At 42.9% G+C, this 20,629-nt stretch overlaps 1 pseudogene; it reads right to left on the bottom strand.

Annotated features, from left to right (window-relative positions):
- The window catches only part of LOC101349717 (zinc finger protein 350-like), a 45,456-nt pseudogene that overhangs the window by 23,394 nt on the left and 1,433 nt on the right, over positions 1-20,629 (bottom strand).

Here is a 20,629-nt window from a genome sequence, read left to right as displayed (position 1 = left end):
AGTGACAGTTTGGAAAAAATATCTGCCATATATAAAAGAAAGGTCTATAGAAACAATTCCTATAAATCAATAAGACAAATCAGAGTTTCTAAATGAGCAAAGAAATGGACAGGTATTTCAGAAAAGAAATAATCTAACTGACCAACATAAGAAAGATGTCAACCTCACCAGTAATTAAGAAAAATACAAAAGAAAGCAAGACAGGAAAATATGTGATCATGCAGATTGCTGAAAGTGATGACATTTGATACCACTGTAATAACAAGAATCAGAAAGTCTGGGGGCACTGGATGCTCCTTTGTATCACATACTAGCCAGTCTTCTACATGCTTTAAAAACATTAATTTCATCTCCATAATAACTGTATGAGATAGGCACATTATCATCATCACTATTTTATAGATGAGAAAACTGAGGTGTACAACAGCTATAAAGGGCGTGTGCAAGGTCACAGAGCTACTCCCTACTTCCAAATACGTACTCAAACACCAGTATCGTGAGAATTGTTTGACATCTGTGCATTGCTTTCATTTTACAAGTATGTTTATGCTTAATTCCTAAATAAACCTAGAGACAGCCACAAGGCTAAGTCCACGGGCTAATGTGTTTGTCTCCTGTGACCGCTGAGTTTGCTTGGTCTACTCCTACAGGGGTTTATGAAGGACACTGGAAGAAGCAGCCATAGAAAACCTGTTTTTGCATCAAGGAGAATGCTGCTGTTCAGGACACCACCCACCACATCACCTCTAGAAACAAACATCAAAGAAACTTAGAAAAATTCCCATGAAATACTGACTTCCTGGAAGGAACTGATCTTCATTCTCTTCAAAAAGCAGGGCATATCATTTAAGTTACAATGATTCTCTTGTGCTGGCCAGGGCAATATTAAACGAAGGTCAACAGCTAATGTAATCCACAAGATCTTCCAAACACATTTCATTTTCAACATCAATAATTTAGTGTTAATCCCATGAACAATATAGTCTTGATCCTATTTTGCCTGATGTTAAAGTCAGACCCTAAGTTTATTTCTCTCTACTTCCTACTTCTCCAAATTTAAACTTTTGAGATTAACTGAAGTGGTATTTTACAGGTGCAGTGCAATGAATTACTTAATATGGCCCTTCTAGCCATGGTCTTTGTGACTCACACACGGTGACTGAGTGTGACTATACAAATAAGGTATATGTAACTTGTGACGGTTGGGGTTATGTGTCAACTTAGCTAGGCCATGATTCCCAGTATTGTGTGGTTGTCCTACGTTTTATGTGTTGTAAATTGTAACCTCTAATGCTAATAATGCAGGATTGGGGTGGGGCATATCTTGGGTCACAGCCTTGCGGAAGGTGTGACTCAAATCCCACCCTTACTCAAGTTATGTCCTTCCCTGGGGTATGGCCTGCATCTATGGTATATATGTGTGTGCCCTGGCAGGGCTCTCCCTCTCTTTGCATCTGGATCCTGCATCTAGTACGTGATCATCTAATCTCCAGTTTTTGGGACTTGAGCCAGAGGCCTGCCATCTGACCCGCTGATTCTGGGATTCACCAGCTTCCATAGCCTTGTGAGCCAGCAGCCTGTGGTCTGACCTGCCAGTTTGGGTTCATCAGCCCCTGCAGCCATGTGGGTCAGGAGAAGCCTACACCTGACCCATGGATTTGGGACCTGCTAGCCTCTGCAACCTTGTGAGCCACTTCCTTGACAGAGCTGGTGAGTTCTGTGAGACGTTGCAGCAAATAATGGAACCCAAAGACCAAAGAGAGTACCGAGGGAAACGGAATAGTTGATGTTAGAGATGATGGAGTGGTACAGCAGTTTGGAAAAGTGACAGATTTGGGACATCTTTAACCTCCACCTTATAGGAACCAGCTTTGTGCTGATCATTATAAAAGAAATTATGCATTTAACAAGCCTCTACAAATCCATGAGGGAACAAAAGAAAGCATAAAGCCAACCAAAAGTCACATGCACCTTGATCATTTTCTCTTGTTCTTAAGATATGGCCAGCAACTGGGATGCTCTGTATTTGTGGTTTCTGGATCAGCTTTAAATTTCTGTTCAGAAATCTCAATCTCCTGTGAAGGGTCTCCCCAGAAATGACAATATCCACATCCTACAAACTCTTCCTCCTTCCTTCCATTGGTTCTCCTGCTGCTGGGGGGTCAGGATCTGTGGGCTGAAGGGAAAATTCCATGTGAGTGGTACATTTCCTCTGTCCCAGATGATGTCACTGCTTATGTCATTCTTCTTAACACAATGCCCCCAATACCACCGACTCTCTGTCTATTTGGTGCCCTAGAACATTTTACATCCATGGACAATAGAAACCCCTTCCTGGATCGGAAGGTGATTAGAATTAGCAAGCAGACATGCTGGCATGCTCACCTGAGGTGGCCAATTGGGTCCATGAAATGAGTAGATATGGGGGTGCTGCAGCAACGCAGAGATAGGCTGAATCTAGACAAACCCCTCTTGCACCCTCTGAGGCACAAAATGCCAATAAGAATTGTTCTGTGTGCCAGCAAAAAAAAAGACAGAGGTTGCAGATAGCTATGGGGCAGATTCCCTGGGGGGAAGGCCCTGCCATAGCTGGCAAGTTGATTATATTGGACCAAGGATGCTGGTGGTACCAGAGGGCTACAAATGGGTCCTCATGGGAATAGATATTTACTCTGGACTGGGCTTTGCATATCCTGTGAGAGATGCAAATACGAAAAACACCATTAAGGGACTGGAACAAAAGATACTGTACCAATTTGGGCCACTAAGTTATATTTCATCAGACGCTCCTGCCACACCATTCTTACAACCACTTAACTGTAAGTACAGTTCTTGAGTTCTGTGAGACTTTGCAGCAATTTGTCAAACCCAAACGAGGGAGCAAAGAGTGCTAAGGGGAAGGAGAGTGGCCAGTGTCAGAGATAAAGTGGTAAAACAGCTTGGAAAATCTGGACATTTGGGATATATTTGACACAGGTGGAGCTGTGACAACGTTCTGAAAATATAGCAAATGCATTCTATGAGTGGGCAAGAAGAGAAAGAAATTGTAGCAAAAACTACCAACCTATTATTTATCGATTTTGTATTAAGAGCAGAGTCAATGCATCGTGATAAGCAAAGGGTATAAACATTACAAAGTTGGAGACAAAATCAAGGTTATTTTCAGACAATATGACCATCTACATGGAAAAAGAGATTCAAGGAATTACCTATTTAAAAGTGAAAATGCTCCCCAAGAAACTCCCAAGCAATTTGGATGTTTTTGCATACATCCAAAAAACCCAAATCCCTTGCAGTCTAATCGATTCCCACTCAGTGACCCTATAGGACTGTGTAACTTCCCCATAGGGTTTCCAAGGCTGTAACCTTTACAGAAGCGGGCTGCTTCACAAGTCTCTGTACCACAGACACAGACCACTCCCACCCCCCATTAATGCAAAACCTGGACCTGGACCCCGTAGGAAGTCCATCATCCCGGCTCCAACTTCGCTGAGTCCGGTATGAAATCCCGAACACGAACCAGACACCGCATTCATCATAAATACCATCTCCACCCCTTACAAGCAGAGAGACCGGCAAAGACCCGGTACCCTGACCATCAGGACAGACTTAATCGTTGTACAAAGGCGCACCCCTCCTGACTAACCTCAACAGCACCGACTCCCGCCTACTTGCCCCCAAAACTACCACCTGGACACTACCCTCAAGAACTCCATCGGTCTTCACTAATCCACGTCAACACACCTTCCTCACCCTGTTCCGAGAACTAAAACACACAGTGACCTGCTTGTCTTCTGAACCACGAAGTGTTCCAAAACGTTGAACTTACTTCGGTAAACTGCTTCTACTACTGGATAAGTCTCAAAGTAGCTTTGGAAGAGGCCGCACAGGCCTGGCTCACTATTGTTTACTCCCCATTGCTAACCACCACATTGTCTCATGATCTTGTTTCTCCAGTCTCTACAAAAGGTTTAAGATTAACCGATGTTCCTCCTTGGAGGGTAGAAAACAAATGATAATGATCTAAGGATGAAAACCAAACAAAGCACCCATCTTGTGACAAGAAAAACCAGGATGTCGCCAGATAATCCCCAAGGATGTCAACAGATCACCCCCAAGAATACCAGTAGAAGATTAACTCATCTGAGACATCACCACCTCGAGGGGAAACTAACACGAACTTCTAAGACCCATAATACTGTCGCTATAAAAGACTTCAGCTGATCCCCAGTAGGGGAGATGGGTTTTTTGTAGGAATCTATTCCCCTCTGTCTCCCATATATCAATATATAATAAACGTCTTGCTGTTCACCTCACCCCGTCTCAGGATTGGCTATTGCAGCAGGCAGCTCCAACCCGCCTTATTGCTGTAACAGCTTGACCCAGTACGGCAGCCGGTGAGGGTTAGGGGTTTTTAAAGGCGCATGAACAACAGCGTTTCCGTTATGGCCTTAGAAGGTAATATGTCTGCGCCCTGTGAGACATTATCTCTTTGGAAGAGGCCATATTTGAATACCTGGCGTACAGGAGGCACCAACCAAAAAAACCAAACCCCTTGCCATAAAGTCGATTCAGCCTCATAGCGACACTATAGGACAGAGTAGAACTGCCCCAGAGGGTTTCCAAGGCTGTAAATCTTTAAGAAAGCTGATTGCCTCATCTTTCTCCCACAGAGCAGCTGGTGGGTTTGAACCACTGCCCTTTCAGTTAGCAGCGAACCACTTAAACACTATGCCTCCAGAGTTCCCTACAAAAGGCACAGTGGACTGAAGGAGCCCTGGTGGCGCAGTGGTTAAGTGCTCGGCTGCTAACTTTAAGTTCGGGGGTTCTGTTACCAGGTGGAAACCCCAGGTTCTTGCTCGGCATGACTTGTATTGGCCATTAAAAGAGAGACCAAGGTGGGAGAACAGGAAAGGCACTTTTATTTCGTTGTGCAAGGAAAAGGAGTCAGTCACAGCTGCTGCCACCAAGACTGCTCCCCCAGGGCGAGGAGACAAGCTACTTTTAAGGGGTTTACAAGTAGGGAGTTCATACAAGTTATGTCAACAACATGCTTACTCATACTATGCAGGTGCAATGGGGTTTACATATAACCTCCAAGCAAAAGCAGGATTCAAATGCAAAACTGTGGGGGAGGAAGCCCAACAAAGGAAACAGGATTTTTAATCCAACACTGTGGGGGAGGAAGCCAAGCAAAGAATTTTTAATGCAACACTGTGGGGGCTCTGTCTCAGTTCCAACCCACCAACTCCTCCAGAGAAAGAGGTGGCAGTCTGCTTCTGTAAAGATTTACAGCCTTGGAAACCCTATGGGGCAGTTCTACTCTGTCCTATAGGGTCCATATGAGTCAGAATAGACTACATGGCAACGGGTTTGGTTTTGTTGGTTTAAGCAAGGACTGCCTGGATCCTCTATCCTTGTGAAAATGGATAGATTTTCAGAGGCTTGAGCTTCACAAGGAAATCATGGAAACAATCAGATTGCTTTTAGCGGGCTGGGCAGAAAAATAATATGGCCCCAACTTAAAACAATATTTTTTAAAAAAAATATGAAAAAAGAAAGAAAGTTTGGAAATGGAGAGTAGGAGTTTAAGTTTCTGTACAGCACGGATGTGCTCCTAGGAACAGAAAGGGCAAAAAAAGCTTGTAAGTGGAGCACCATGGAAATATTCTGTCCCAAAACAGCTTTCAGGGAGTGGCTTAAGGACAGAAAAAGATTTGGAGAAACTGGTACTGTATGAGAGTGCACATCACAGACAGGGCAAAAGAGTGGGTGGGATGAGCCTAGGTTACTTTGGAATGGGGCATAGGGAAAAGGCTACTAAAGGTGAGGCCAGTGATTTAGGAAATAATATTGGAGCTATCATTCTCTATCCTTGAGCATAGAGAATGTGACCCAGCTGGAGCTGGGCTCACAAGGACTCACAAAGACCCATCAACTGGGCCCCGAGGTATAAAGACAATAGCTAGGATATCTTGGAAAATATCTTTTAGGGAACCTTTCACATAAGCCAATCAACCAGAACACAAAAGATTTTCCGCTCTTATCTTTTTCTATGAACATTTAGTGAATAGAAAATTTGTTGGACCAGTGAAGACCCTCCTGACTGTCATTACTGAAACCTGTACCAATGATTGTTAAGAAAGAAAATTCAAAATGTAGAATCACAGTTTCTAGCCCATCTGTGAAAAGGTGTAGCTTCAATGGTTTTGCCCATTTGTGATGTTAATATATACTGATGACTGTAACGTTCCCTGGACTCCGACAGACATGGCTCTAGCAGCATACTTGTCCATTTTCCCATTCTTGCCTATTCTGTGGTATTTCTTTGGACTTGGACAGACATGGCTCTGGCAGCATACTTGTCCATTTTCCCACTTTTGTCTGTTCTTTGGACTCGGGCAGACATGGCTCTGGCAGCATGGTGGTCTTTTTCTCACTTTTGCCTTTTTGAATATATGCCAAATAAAACTTTCTTTTTGCTTTTACTAAACTTTCTGATGTTTTTCCCCTACAACACCAGTAAAAGGCAAGTAAATTGCCAGGCCTTTCTTCCTCATCCATCTTAGTAAGGATGCTCTGATGAAACCTGTTCAGCATCATAGAAACACACAAGCATCCACTGACAGGTGGTGGCTGCACTTGAGGTGCATTGGGCAGGAATCGAACCCCATCTCCTGCACAGAAGGCAAGAATTCTACCACTGAATTACCACTGCCCTCAACTTACTTCTCCTTCATTCAACTTCTCCGCCAGCAGTCATTATAACACGAACAATTGAGAATGGAAAATATGGATATTATCTTGATTATAGAATATTAGAGGGTGATGAGAAAAGGTCAAAGGATCAAGTCTAAACACAACCCATGTGTCATCCTCACACTTGGCACCAGTTCCCGTTCATGCTATCTCAAAAATAACATTGGATCACTCTCTTCACTGTCCACATTGCTTTACTTATTGCTCTAAATTACTGCTGAATTTATCACCTTACTGGCCCTGACAAGTGACTCTGAAACCAAAAGAATATTCAAAAGATTAAACAGCCTACAAGGAAGATCAGTTAATATGACTATTATTCAAATTTACAGACCAACCACTAATGCCAAAGATGAGGAAACTGAAGATTTTTACTAACATCTGCAGTCTGAAATTGATCAAACGTGGGATCAAGATGCATTGATAATTACTGGTGATTGGAATGTGAAAACTGGAAACAAAGAAGGATCGATAATTGGAAAATATGGCCTTGGTGATAGAAACAATGCCTGAGATCACATGATAGAGTTTTGGAAAACCAATGACTTCTTCACTGCAAATACTGTTTTTCAACAACATAAATAGCAGCTATACATGTGAACATCACTGGATGGAAAACACAGGAATCAAATCAACTACATATGTGGAAACAGATGATGGAAAAGCTCAATATCATCAGTCAGAACAAGACCAGGGGCCTACTGTGGAACAGACCATCAATTGCTCATATGCTAGTTCAAGTTGAAGCTGAAGAAAATAAAAACAAAGCCACAAGAACCAAAATACAACCTTGAGTATACCCCATCTGGATTTGGAGGCCATGTCAAGAACAGATTTGATGCACTGAATACTAACAACTGAAGGCTAGACAAGTTGGGGGATGAGATCAAGGACATCATACATGAAGAAAGCAAAAGATCATTAAAAAGAAAGAAAAGATGAAAATGGATATCAGAAGAGATTCAGAAATTTGCTCTTGAACGTACAGTAGCTAAAGTCAATGGAAGAAATGACGAAGTAAAAGAGCTGAAGAGAAGATTTAAAAGGGAGGCTCCAGAAGAAAAAGTAAGGTATTACAATGAAATGTGCAAAGACCTAGAGTTAGAAAAACAAAAGGGAAGAACACGCTTGGCATTCCTCAAGCTGAAACAACTTAAGAAAAAATCCAAGCCTCTGGTTGTAATTTTGAAGGATGCTATCGGCAAAGTATTGACCGATGCAGGAAGCAATCAAAAGAAGATGGAAGGAATACACAGAGTCACTATACCAAAAAAACTGGTCAACAGTCAACTATTTTAGGAGGTAGCATATGATCTAAGACTCCAGGAATTGATGGAATATCAACTGAGATGTTTCAACAAATGGATGCAGCACTGGAAGTGCTCACTTTTCTATGCCAAGAAATTTGGAAGATAGCTATCTGACCAACTGACTGAAAGAGAACCCTATTCGTGCCCATTCAAAAGGAAGGTGATCCAACAGAATGCAGAAATTATCAAGCAATATCATTAATATTACACACAAGTAGAATGAATACCACACACCGACAGGGAGCTGCCAGAAATTCAAGCTGGATTCAGAAGAGGATGTGGAACCAGGGATATCATTGCTGATGTCAGATGGATCCTGGCTGAAAGCAGAGAGTACCAAAAAGATGTTTACCTGTATTTTATTGACTATGCAAAGGCATCCGACTGTGTGGATCATAACAAATTATGGATAACATTGCAAAGAATGAAATTTAGAACACTTAATTGTGCTCATGAGGAAACTGTACATAGACCAAGAGGCAGTCATTTGAACAGAACAAAGGGATACTGCGTGGTTTAAAGTCAGGAAAGGTATGCGTCAGGGTTGCATCCTTTTACCATAGTTATTGAATCTGTCTGCTGAGCAAATAATCCAAGAAGCTGGACTATATGAAGAATATGGCATCAGGATTGGTGGAAGACTTATTAACAATCTGCGATACGCAGATGATACAACCTTACTTGCTGAATGTGAAGAGGACTTGAAGCGCATACTGAAGAAGATCAAGGACGACAGCCTTCAGTATGGATTACACTTCAACATAAAGAAAACAAAAATTCTCACAACTGGACCAATAAGTGACATCATGATAAATGGAAAAAAAGATTGAAATTGAAGGCAGGATTTCTCAGTGCAGTTAGTACAATTATTAAATACATAAAGGGATTCAATTAAAGTAGTGTGGTGTAATTGGCTCCTTTCCATAGCTACAGTGCACTGGTTTGCTCTTATATGTAGCCTTTCTGGTTTATAATTTGGCCAAAAATGATTGGCTGGGCCATAATTTTACAGGGGGTTGGTTAGTCTACTATACAAATAGGTTGTGTAAAACCACCCAATAAGACTGAGTGACTTACTTATAAAGGCAGCCAACCCAACAGCAGTTTTCAGAGAGACACACATAGACAGAGAGAGAGAGGAAGAGAAGCTCCTAAAAGAACTGTAACACGGGTTAAGAGCTGTAATGCTGAAGATGGTGAGAGATGGCGCGAGAGAGCTGCAGTGGAATTACGACACAGAGTTGAGCATCTAAGGGCAAGAGGCTTGCTGGAGGAATGGGGTGACTCCGAGCACTTTTCAATGGAACCAAAAGAGCTGTAACATTTGCTGAGAAGGGCAGAGTCAAAGCAAGGCCTGGCAGTGGGCACAGCCAAGACAAGGCCTGCCCGACTTCGAGCAGTTGGAGAGCAGCTGAGAGCTGTCTTAGTTGGAAGCTGTCCTGGTTGAAGAATTGTATTGTGTCTCCTGAGTTGTATCCTGTTACTTCCAAGTTGATCCTGATCCTATGTAGTAGCCTGTTACTTCCCTAATAAACCACATAATCATGAGTGTGGTGCAGTGATTACTTAATATGGTCTTACTAGACATGGTCTTTCTAGACATAGTCTTTCTGACTCCCACACAATGATAGCGTGGGCCTATGCAAATAAGGAGCTTGGACAGCTTGGTACTAATGCAAATAAGGTGCATGGAACCTCTGCAGGAGTGAGACTATGAAAATAAGGTGTGTGAAACCCTAACGAGAGAATTGGTCAGTTTTGCCATCCTGCTTGGCTTAAAAATAGAGCCAATCTCACAGCAGGGAGAAGACCTCACTACTCCAAGAAGAAGAAGTGCCAGGAGTGGAGCACATTCTTTGGACCTGGCATCACTGGGCTGAGAACCTACTAGACCCAGGAGAAAGAGCTGTAACACCAGACCGGCAAGAAGTGGCATTAAGCACGGCAAAATCCAGCGGCAGAGAAATGGCAGCAACAGACTTCAGGAGACCAACGAGAGATGGCTGCCGTAGGCTTCCCAGCCAACTAAGCAAGGAAGCTACAGTGGGTGCGCTGACCCACGGAGTGAGAGAGCTGAGTACCTTCAGGTAGGAGGCCTGGTGGCGGAGTGGAGTGCCTCCAGTCACTTATAGGCCAAGACAAAAGAGCTCTGAAACACTAGCCTGAGCGGGGCAGAGGCCAGTCCAAGGGCCAAGAGAGGAGACTGTCCTAGGGAGCCAAGAAGAACCTATCCTGAGGGGGCTGAGAGGTGCCCTGCATGGCCGAGAGGAGCTGAGAGAGTGGTCCCACACTAAAGAAGGGAGCCTTTGCCTACATGCTTCCTCATCCTGAAATGTAACCTGTTACTTCCCTAATAAACCCCATAACTGTGAGTATGGTCTGTGAGTTCTGTGTCGCCATTGTAATGAATTATTGAACCCAGCAGAGAAGTAGAAGGTGCCGTGGAAGCGACAGCTGGTGTTAGAATTGGTAAAAAGGTTGGAGAGAGGCGATATGTCTGACCTCCACCTCATAGGAATAAGCCTTGGGCTGATGATAATGATTCTCTCTCCCACACGTGAAGTTAGAGATCAGACGCTGCCCCCACCATTTTTACAATGAATATGGTCTGTCTTAGTCATCTAGTGCTGCTATAACAGAAATATCACAAGTGGATGGCTTTAACAAAGAGAAGTTTTTTTTTCCTCACAGTAAAGTAGGCTAAAAGTCCAAATTGAGGGCATCAGCTCCAGGGGAAGGCTTTCTCTGTCGGCCTTCTTCTCATCAGTTTTTCCCCAGACTAGGAGCTTCTCCACGCAGGGACCCCAGGTCCAAAGGATGTGCTCTGCTCCTGGGACTGCTTTCTTGGTGGGATGAGGTCCCCCTGTCTCTCTGCTGGCTTCTCTCTTTTATAACTCAAGAGATTGCCTCAGGATACCAATCTTGTAGATTGAGTCCTGCCTCACTAACACAACTGCTGCCCATCCTCTCTCGTTAACTTCACAGAGGCAGGATTTACAACATACAGGAAAATCACACAATACCGGGAATCATGGCTGGAAAGAATGGCCAGTCTAACCTTTACTAGGATTGGCTGTGGAGCCTGTCCAGTAACTGACCTATACGCAAATCAGTGGGAGGAGACCTGCTTAGGTTTCCCAGCTTAACTGGCTGGGAAGCCCTACGCAGTCTTAAGGACTGGCCTACATGAAGGGCAAAAACAGTGAGGGGCTTCCTGACTGATGAGAGCCAAGAGGAATAAGTGAGCTCATCCTTTGGATACGGATGCCTGGTTTTGAGGCCCTCTCACACCCAGATAAGAGAGCTTTAACATTTGGAGTCTTGACAGCAATGGAGGAAGCAATTATGATGAGATGAGAACCTGAAGACAAGCGAACTTGGACAATGGCAGCAGAGTATAAAGGCCGAACCCTGGACAAGACATGTAACACTCTGAGGGATGGGGCATCACGAATGCAAGGCTGTCTGCAGAGGAGGGGGCGCCACTAAGGTAGTTCTGCACCCAGAGCTGTTGTGAAGTCAGCCTAGAGTTGTGGCCAGCCTAGAGTAGCTAGGTCTGCCCAAGAACTGGGACCATCTGAGAGCTATCCTGGAGCCAGGCAGGAGTTGAGAGCCAGTTGAAGACTAGTTGATAGCAGACCCACTGAGTGACAGAGCAGAACAGTTCCTGGCTGAAAGGTTTCCTGGCTGACCAGAGTGAATACATTAAAGAGGTCTTTTGCAGCAAATTTGCCCAATGCAATGTGTCATTTGATTTCTTGACTGCTGCTGCTTCCATGGGTGTTGATTGTGGATCCAAGTAAAATGAAATCCTTGACAACTTCAGTCTTTTCTCCATTTATTATGATGTTGCTTATTGGTCCATTTGTGGGGATTTTTGTTTCCTTTATGTTGAAGTGTAATCCATACTGAAGGTTGTGGTCTTTGATCTTCATCAATAAGTGCTTCAAGTCTTCTTCACTTTCAGCAAGCAAGGTTGTGTCATCTGCATAACACAGGTTGTTAATGAGTCTTCCTCCAATCCTGATGCCCCATTCTTCTCCTTATAGTCCAGCTTCTCAGATTATTTGCTCAGCATATGGAAAAACTGACCAATCCCCTTGTTAGTGTTCCATATACTTTATTTGCATGGTCCCCTCCACAGAGGTTCCATGCACCTAATTTGCATTCTTAGCAGGCTGTGTAAACCCCTTGGTGGGCCACAAACACCTTATTTGCATAGACCCTTCCAATCATTGTGTGAGAGTCACAAAGATTATGGTTAGAAGGGCCATATTAAGTAATTCACTGCACTGCAGTGAAATACATCCATGCACATGGAATGACGGTAGCATAGCCTTTGAGACATAGAAGCTTCATGGTAGATATCCTCTTAGACCTCAACCTATGCATGCTTTTGTTTTTCTACTTTTTTGCTATAACAAAGCTTTAATTCTAAGTATTGCACTTTCTGTGAGTTTTGTGAGTCATTCTAGCAAAGTATGAAACCCAAGGGATTAGTGTGAGTGACCAAGGCAGAAGTGAGGCACTAGGAAACCCTGAGGCTGCAGCTGGAATGCTAAGAGGGTAGAGGGAACCCCTGAATTTGTAGTCAGTAGGTGAGAAGTGAGGAAGGCCTGTGGGAGTCCCCAGGCTTATGGTTGGTATCCTAAAGTGGTAGTAGGAAAACCCTGAATCTGTACCCAGCAGGTCAGAAGTCAGGGGAGCCCTGTGGCACTGCATGTCTTGGGCTGAAGGACGGTGTCCTTTTGATTACTGAGATGACCTAGCTCTGAGCAGCTAGAGTCACAGAAGTGCTGCATGGGTGGCTGGTGTCAAACTGAACAGCACTTACAAATGAGGATTTGGAGTTGATCTGAAGTTTATCCTTACTGTTAATGACAAAATAGAGGGGATACTGAGATTTCCACACATGCAGATTCACAGGGCAAGTGGAGTGGAGGGCATGGTTGGTTGAGCACTCACTTCAGATTCTTTGCTGGAAAGTGTGTGTCGTGAATTCATTCTGTTATAGTGTAGGGGTGGTGAGGGGAGCAGTAATCCAAACTTCAGGGTAGAGATGTTCCAAATTAAGTGTGCATGACCTAACAATCCCAGTCCTAGGTATATAACCAGAAATTAAAAAAGGAACACAAACAGCACTTTTCACAAGAGCCAAAGTGACGAAACAACTGAAATGTTATCAACAGTTAAACGGATAATCAAAAAGTGGTATATACATGCAATGAAATATTACTCAGCCTTAAATGGAAATGAAGTCCTGATACATGCCACACACGGATGAACCTTGAAAACATTATGCTTAGTGAAATAAGTCAGTTACAAGAGGTCAAATAATGTATGATCTCACTTACATGAAATAAACATACAGACACCAAAGATTATTAATCATTAGGACGGGTGAGAAGGAGGGGGAAGTGAGTTTTAATGGTGGTGGAATATTTTGGAAAACGATAGCAATATGATGACACAATATAAAAAATATAATCAGTCCTTGAATTGTAAATGTGGCATTTTTTGTGTTGGTGATTGTTTCTGTGTATATTTTCACCATGATTGAAAAAAATTAAGTGTGCAAGAGGAAGTTCTTGATATAAGAGCATATGCCTGGGCCCCAAGCCACGATGGTCCACTGTAGAAAGTCTGGGATGTGAAGAAGGAATGTGCATTCTTTTGCAAACTTCTGAGAAAATGTTTAGGCAAGAAGTACACAGACAACACTAAGAAACAGTTCTCAGTGTTTGCTTGCATTCTCTGCTTTAAAATATGATGATGCTTGGCTCTGCTCAGTACACTTAAGTCTTAGTTCAAAATATATCTGTCCAGAAAAGCCTTCCCTGAAAATTCCTACTAAAATAGCTTCTCCCCATCTCTACACTTACTGCTATTGTTGTTATTAGATGCCATCAAGTCAATTCCGACTCACAGCGACCCTATGTACAACAGAACAAAACACTGCCTAGTCCTGAGCCATCCTCACAATCATTGTTATGCTTGAGTCCATTGTTGCAGCCACTGTGTCAATCCATCTCATTTAGAGTCTTCCTCCTTTTTGCTGACCCTTTACCAAGCATGATGTCCTTACCAGGTACTGACCCCTCCTAATAACATGTACAAAGTACATGAGACTAAGTCTTGCCATCCATGCTTCTAAGGAGCATTCAGGCTGTACTTCTTGCAAGACGGACTTGTTCGTTCTTCTGACAGTACATGGTATATTCAATATTCTTCATCAACACCATAATTAAAAGGCATCACTTCTTCGGTGTTCCTTATTCATTGTCCAGCTTTTGCATGCATATGAGGAGATTAAAAAGACCATGGCTTGGGTCAGGCACACCTTAGTCCTCAAAGTGACATCTTTGCTTTCTAACATCTAAAGAGGTCTTTTGCAGCACATTTGCCCAATGCAATTCGTTGTTTTATTTTTGACTGTTGCTTCCATGGGCGTTGATTGTGAAGCCAAGTAAAAAGAAATCCTTGACAACTTCAATATTTTATCCATTTATCATGATGTCACTTATTGGTCCAGTTGTGAGGAAATTATTTTTTTCAGTTGAGGTGTAATCCATACTGAAGGCTGTAGTCTTTGATCTTCATTGGTATTTCAGGTCCTCTTCGCTTTCAGTAAGCAAGGTTGTGTCATCTGCATAACGCATGTTGTTAATGAGTCTTCCTTCAGTCCTGATGCCGCATTCTTCTATAGTTTAGCTTCCCGGATTATTTGCTCAGCATACATATTGAATAAGTATAGTGAAAGATTCAACCCTGACACGCAAGTAAAATTTTGCTGAAAATCATTAAAAAGCGGTTGCAGCAATACCTCCACAGGGAACTGCCAGATTCAGAAGAGGACATGGAACCAGGGATATCACTGCTGATGTCAGATGGATCTTGGCTGAAAGCAGAGAATACCAGAAAGATGTTTATCTGTGTTTTATTGACTATGCAAAGGCATTCGACTGGGTGGATCATGAAACATAAGGCTAACATTGGGAAAAATGGGAGTTCCAGAACACTTAATTGTGCTCATGAGGAAACTGAACTTAGACCAGGAGGCAGTTGTTCAAACAGAACAAGGGAATACTGCATGGTTTAACATCAGGAAAGGTATGTGTCAGGGTTGTATCCTTTCACCATGCTTATTCAATCTGTACGCTGAACAAATAATCCAAGAAACTGGACTATATGAAGAAGAACGCGGCATCAGGATTGGAGGAAGACTCATTAACAACCTGTGTTATGCAGATAACACAATCTTGCTTGTGGCAAGTGAAAAGGACTTGAAGCACTTATTGATGAAGATCAAAGACTACAGCCTTCAGTATGGATTGCACTTCAAGATAAAGAAAACAAAAATCCTCACAACTGGACCAATAAGCAACAGCATGATAAATGGAGAAAAGACTGAAGTTGTCAAGGATTTCATTTAACTTGGATCCACAACCAACGCACATGGGAGCAGCAGTCAGGAAATCAAAAGACATGTTCCATTGGCAAATCTGCTGCAAAAGACCATTTTAAAACGTTGAAAAGCAGACACCACTTTGAGGACTAAGGTGTGCCTAACCCAAGCCATGATATTTTCAATCGCCTCATATGCATGTGAAAGATGGACAATGAATAAGGAACACAGAAGAATGGACGCCTTTGAATTACGGCGTTGTCGAAAAATACTGACTATACAATGGACCGTCAGAAGAATGAACAAATTTGTCTCGGAAGAAGTACAGCCACAATGCTCTTAGAAGCAAGGATGGCGACACTTCATCTTACATACTTTGAACATGTTATCAGGCGGGACAAGTCCCTGGAATATGATATGCTTGGTAACGTGGAGGGTCGCTGAAAAAAAGGAAGACCTTCAACGAGATGGACTGACAGTGGCTGCAACAATGGGCTCAAGCATAATGATTTTGAGGATGGTGTAGGACTGGCCAGCATTTCATTCTGTTATACATAGGGTCGCTCTGAGTGGAAACTGACTTGATGGCATAGAACAACAAAACAAAAGGATTGGTCAGTTTTTCCATCCCTCTAGGCTTCAAAAGAGCTGTTCCAGAGGCAGGAAAGAGAGTATAGCACCACTTCCAAGGAAAAAGGGCTAAGAGCAGAGTGCATCATTTGGATCTGGGATCCCTATTCTGAGAAGCTCCTGGAACTAGGAGACCGAGAGAGAGAGCTGTAACACTGAACATGGCAAGAAATGGTAGCAGAGCAATGGTAGCAGGAGACGTGGTATGCATTCCCAGTGAGAAAACTGGGAGCCTTCGGGCAGGAAGCTTGCTGGCAGAGTAGGGTGTCCCTGAGCACTTTGTGGAGCTAGGTTTGCCAATCCACTGAGCTAGAGCTCAGTGCCTTCAGGCCAAGGCTAACTGGCAGAGTGGGTTGCCTCTGGGCACTTATCAGCAGAGCTAAAAGAGCATTGTAACACTTGCCTGAGAAGGGCAGAGGTCAAGAGCCAGCGAGAGGTGTGCCTCTGGGCATGGCTGAGAAGAGGTTGTCTTAATGGAAGAACTGTATCCTGAGTGCTTCTGAACCAGAATTGAAACGTGTTTACTTTCCTAATAAACCCCATAATTATGACTATTGCCTGTTAATTCTGTGTGGCCATTGCAATGAATTATCGAACCCAGCAGAGAAGAGTGCTGTGGGAGGTATGGTTGGTGTTAAGAATTGGTAAAGATGGCAGAGGAGGCATGTATGACCTCTGCCTCATAGGAATCAGCCTTGCACTGTTGATCTTGATTCCCCTTCCCCCTTGTGAAGGGGAGGTCAGATGTCACTCCCATGACATTTTTACAGTTGGCATCGGGAGTGGGATTCATTACAATGGCTCCAAACTCATGGAAGCATGGGACTTTGTAAGAAAAAGAATGCAGGGGCTTGGGATGTGAAATTTATGATTTTTAGATGGTTAGTTATTACCTATAATGGCTGAAAATAAAGTTATGCTACAGCTGAGGGGAGAAAAGCCACATCTGGAGAGGCACTGGCAAGAGACAGGCCAGTTAAAGGGGATGACTGATAGATGGCCAGCATCTTCTCGTTCCATCTAGCCGGAGGCCAAAACCATATGCATGTGAACAGAAGATAATCAGGGGGTGGAGAAGATGAAACTGGAATGTTTTTAAAAAGGGATATGTGCTTATTTGAATATACTATGGATACTGAACAGTTCTCCTACCTAGTGTAAAAGACACCTAAATGTATGACAGAAATGAATATTGGGTATTACAGATTACAGAGAGCGTGTAACTCTGCCTTCAGACCAATACTTGATTGGATATGCTAAAAGAGGAACTAGGATTTGCCTTGGAGAAACACAGGACTTTTGTTTCAAGCCAGTAGCCCCGTGCATAGAGTGGGCTTAGGTAGATTGAATGCCGCCACTTGGTCCCTACTACCATGGGGTCCAGTCAGCTCCACTGTAGTTAGGTGTCTTAATTCAGTTAAGGCAGTTCCCACTGTCAAATCTGACTTACATAAAACAGCAATCACAGCAGTCTTCAAGGATGCTGGGGCTCCCTTCACAAATTTGTTCCTCATCATTGTTGTAAAAGGTGTGTCCTCTTGGCAACTCATGTGTGGGTCTCTGGGTCTAACCTGATAAATCCACTCTAATATGCCAATTTCCCCAAGCCTTTGGATACCTTCCTTTACAGTATACCAAAGGAGGTCTGGTATTTCAACTGTATTTAGTGTGGGCCACTGGGTAATCCATGCTTCAGTGGTCCAACCAAATAAACTATTAGACCCTTTCCTAACCTCTTGAACTGAAACACTGAATGAAGAATCTGTGCCTAGTGGGCCCATATCAATAAACTCAGACTGATCCATCTTTATATTCCTTGCTCCATTATCCCACACTCTTAATAGCCATTCCCACACATATTCCCCAGGTTTCTGTTTTTACATATTAGAAAAGTCAAGCAGTTCTTTTGGAGTGCAGCATACCTCTTCCTGGGTCACACTTTGCACTTCACCTTTTGGGGCTCAATGGGACTTAAGTCTAGTTATTGGTCTAGAAGCCAAAATGGATGTTGGCAATATGTTTTGAGAACATTCAGCATTGTCTTGCAAGGCAACTGCCTCAGGTGATGCCCCAGGAAATGACTCAAAGGTTCTTTAGATGCAGCTGGATTAATCTCATCAGATGGAAGTAGAGGGGCTAATGGTTTAAGTGGGGAGAGTGGCTTAGCAAAGATGGAGTAATCTCTTCAGATGGGAGTGAGAGAGCTGGTTCTGTTGGCAGGAGTAATTCAATGGAATTTAGGGGCTTAGTATCCTCAGTTTCCTGATTATCTGTTCAAATGTCCCCACCCCAAGTTTCAGGACCCATTTCTTCCCAATCAAGGCCCTTATTTTAACTTCAGACACCACTCAAGGCTGGGAATTCAGTTGGCATTGTAACACAGCCACTCTTACAATAAAACTCTGGGTTTGATTTCCAGCAATATCAGCTCAGTTACCACAAGAAATAAGGCTTTCTTTCAAGGCACAAGTGGTAACTTTGAGGTCATTTATGCAGCGCTTCAGCTTTGACACTGAAGTTCTGAGATCATCTCTTTCTTTTGCCACTTTGTCTAGTGAAAGGAGGACCAACCAACAAGCTTCCTTATACTTCACATTATGACAAAATTGTAGAAAGGTATCAAACGTGCGATCACCCAGAGCCTCACCTTTCACCAATTCCTAATCCATTGATGGTGATATTCTGCATATTTCTATTGCCACCTCATGCCATGGATTAGCAGTGCTATCTCTACTACTGGAAGCAGAGTCATCAATGTATTTAAGACTAACTAGACTTTAGAAACAATTTAGGAAACTCATCCTTACAATTTTGTTTCTCTAGAACCACTCTCGGTACCAAACGTCTTAGGCTGAGTTCTCTAGAGAAGCGAAATCAGTAAAGCATATACATATTGTTGTTGTGAGAAGCTGTCGACTCAGTTCTAACTCACAGTGACCCTAGGTACTGCCCGTTCCTGCGCAATCCTCACAATCATTGTTATGCTTGAGACCATTCTTGCAGCCACTGTGTCAATCTATCTCATTGAGGGTCTTCCTCTATTTTGCTGACCCTCTAGTCTACCAAGCATGATGTCTTTCTCCAGGGACTGATCCCTCCTGATAACATGTCCAAAGTATATGAGACATAGTCTCACCATCTTTGTTCCCAAGGGGCACTCTGGTCATACTTCTTCCAAGACAGATGTGTTCGTTCTTTTGTCAGTCCATGGTATATTCAATATTCTCCAACACCACAATTCAAAGGCATCAATTCTTCTTCAGTCTTCCTTATTCATCATGCAGCTTTCACATGAATGTGAGGTGATTGAAAACACCATGGCTTGAGTCAGGCGCACCTTAGTCCTCAAGGTGACATCTTTGCTTTTCAAAACTTTAAAGAGGTCTTTTGCAGCAGATTTGCTCAATGCAATGCATCTTTTCATTTCTTGACTGCTGCTTCCATGGGTGTTGATTGTGGATGCAAGTAAAATGAAATCCTTGACAACTTCAATCTTTTCTGTTTATCATGATGTTGCTTATTGGGCCAGTTGTGAAGATTTCTGCTTTCTTTATGTTGAGGTGTAATCCATACTGAAGGCTGTGGTCTTCAAACTTTAAGAGTAAGTGCTTCAAGTCCTCTTCACTTTCAGCAAGCAAGGTTGTGTCATTGGCATACTGCAGGTTGTTAATGAGTCTTCCTCCACCTGATGCCCCATTTTTCTTCATATAGACCAGCTTCTCAGATTATTTGCTCAGCATACAGACTGAATAGGTATAGTGCAAGGAAACAACTCTGACACACACCTTTCCTGACCTTAAACCACACAGTATCCCCTTGTTCTGTTTGAACAACTGCCTCCTGGTCTATGTTCAGTTTCCTCGTGAGCACAGTTGTGTCCTAGAATTCCCATTCTTTGCAATATTATCCATAATTTGTTATGATCCACCCAGTCAAATGCGTCTGCATAGTCAATAAAACACAAATAAACATCTTTCTGGTATTCTCTGCTTTCAGCCAAGATCCATCTGACATCAGCAACAATATCCCTGGTTCCACGTCCTCTTCTGAATCCAGCTTGAATTTCTGGCAGTTCCCTGTTGATATACTGCTGGAGCCACTTTTGAATGATCTTCAGCAAAATTTTAGTTGTGTGTGATATTAATGATATTGTTCAATAATTTCTGCATTCGGTTGGATCATCTTTCTTGGGAACAGGCATAAATATAGATCTCTTCCAGTCTGTTGGCCAGGTAGCTGTCTTCCAAATTTCTTGGCATAGACGAGTGAGCACTTCCAGCACGGCATCCATTTGCTGAAATATCTCAATTGGTATTCCATCAATTCCTGGAGACTTGTTTTTCATCAATGCCTTCAATGCAGCTTGGACTTCTTCGTTTAGTACCATTGGTTCCTGATCGTATGGTACCTCCAATTCTTTTTGGTATAGTGACTCTGTGTATTCCTTCCATCTTCCTTTGATGCTTCCTGTGTCGTTTCATATTTTCCCCATAGAACCCTTCAATATTGCAACTCGAGGCTTGAA

This window comes from Trichechus manatus, unplaced genomic scaffold, assembly GCF_000243295.1.
Source record: "Trichechus manatus latirostris isolate Lorelei unplaced genomic scaffold, TriManLat1.0 scaffold00087, whole genome shotgun sequence".
In the NCBI taxonomy this organism is placed as follows: Eukaryota; Metazoa; Chordata; class Mammalia; order Sirenia; family Trichechidae; genus Trichechus; species Trichechus manatus.
The sequence above is the reverse complement of the archived record's forward strand: the minus strand, read 5'-3'. Positions and strand labels throughout refer to the sequence as shown.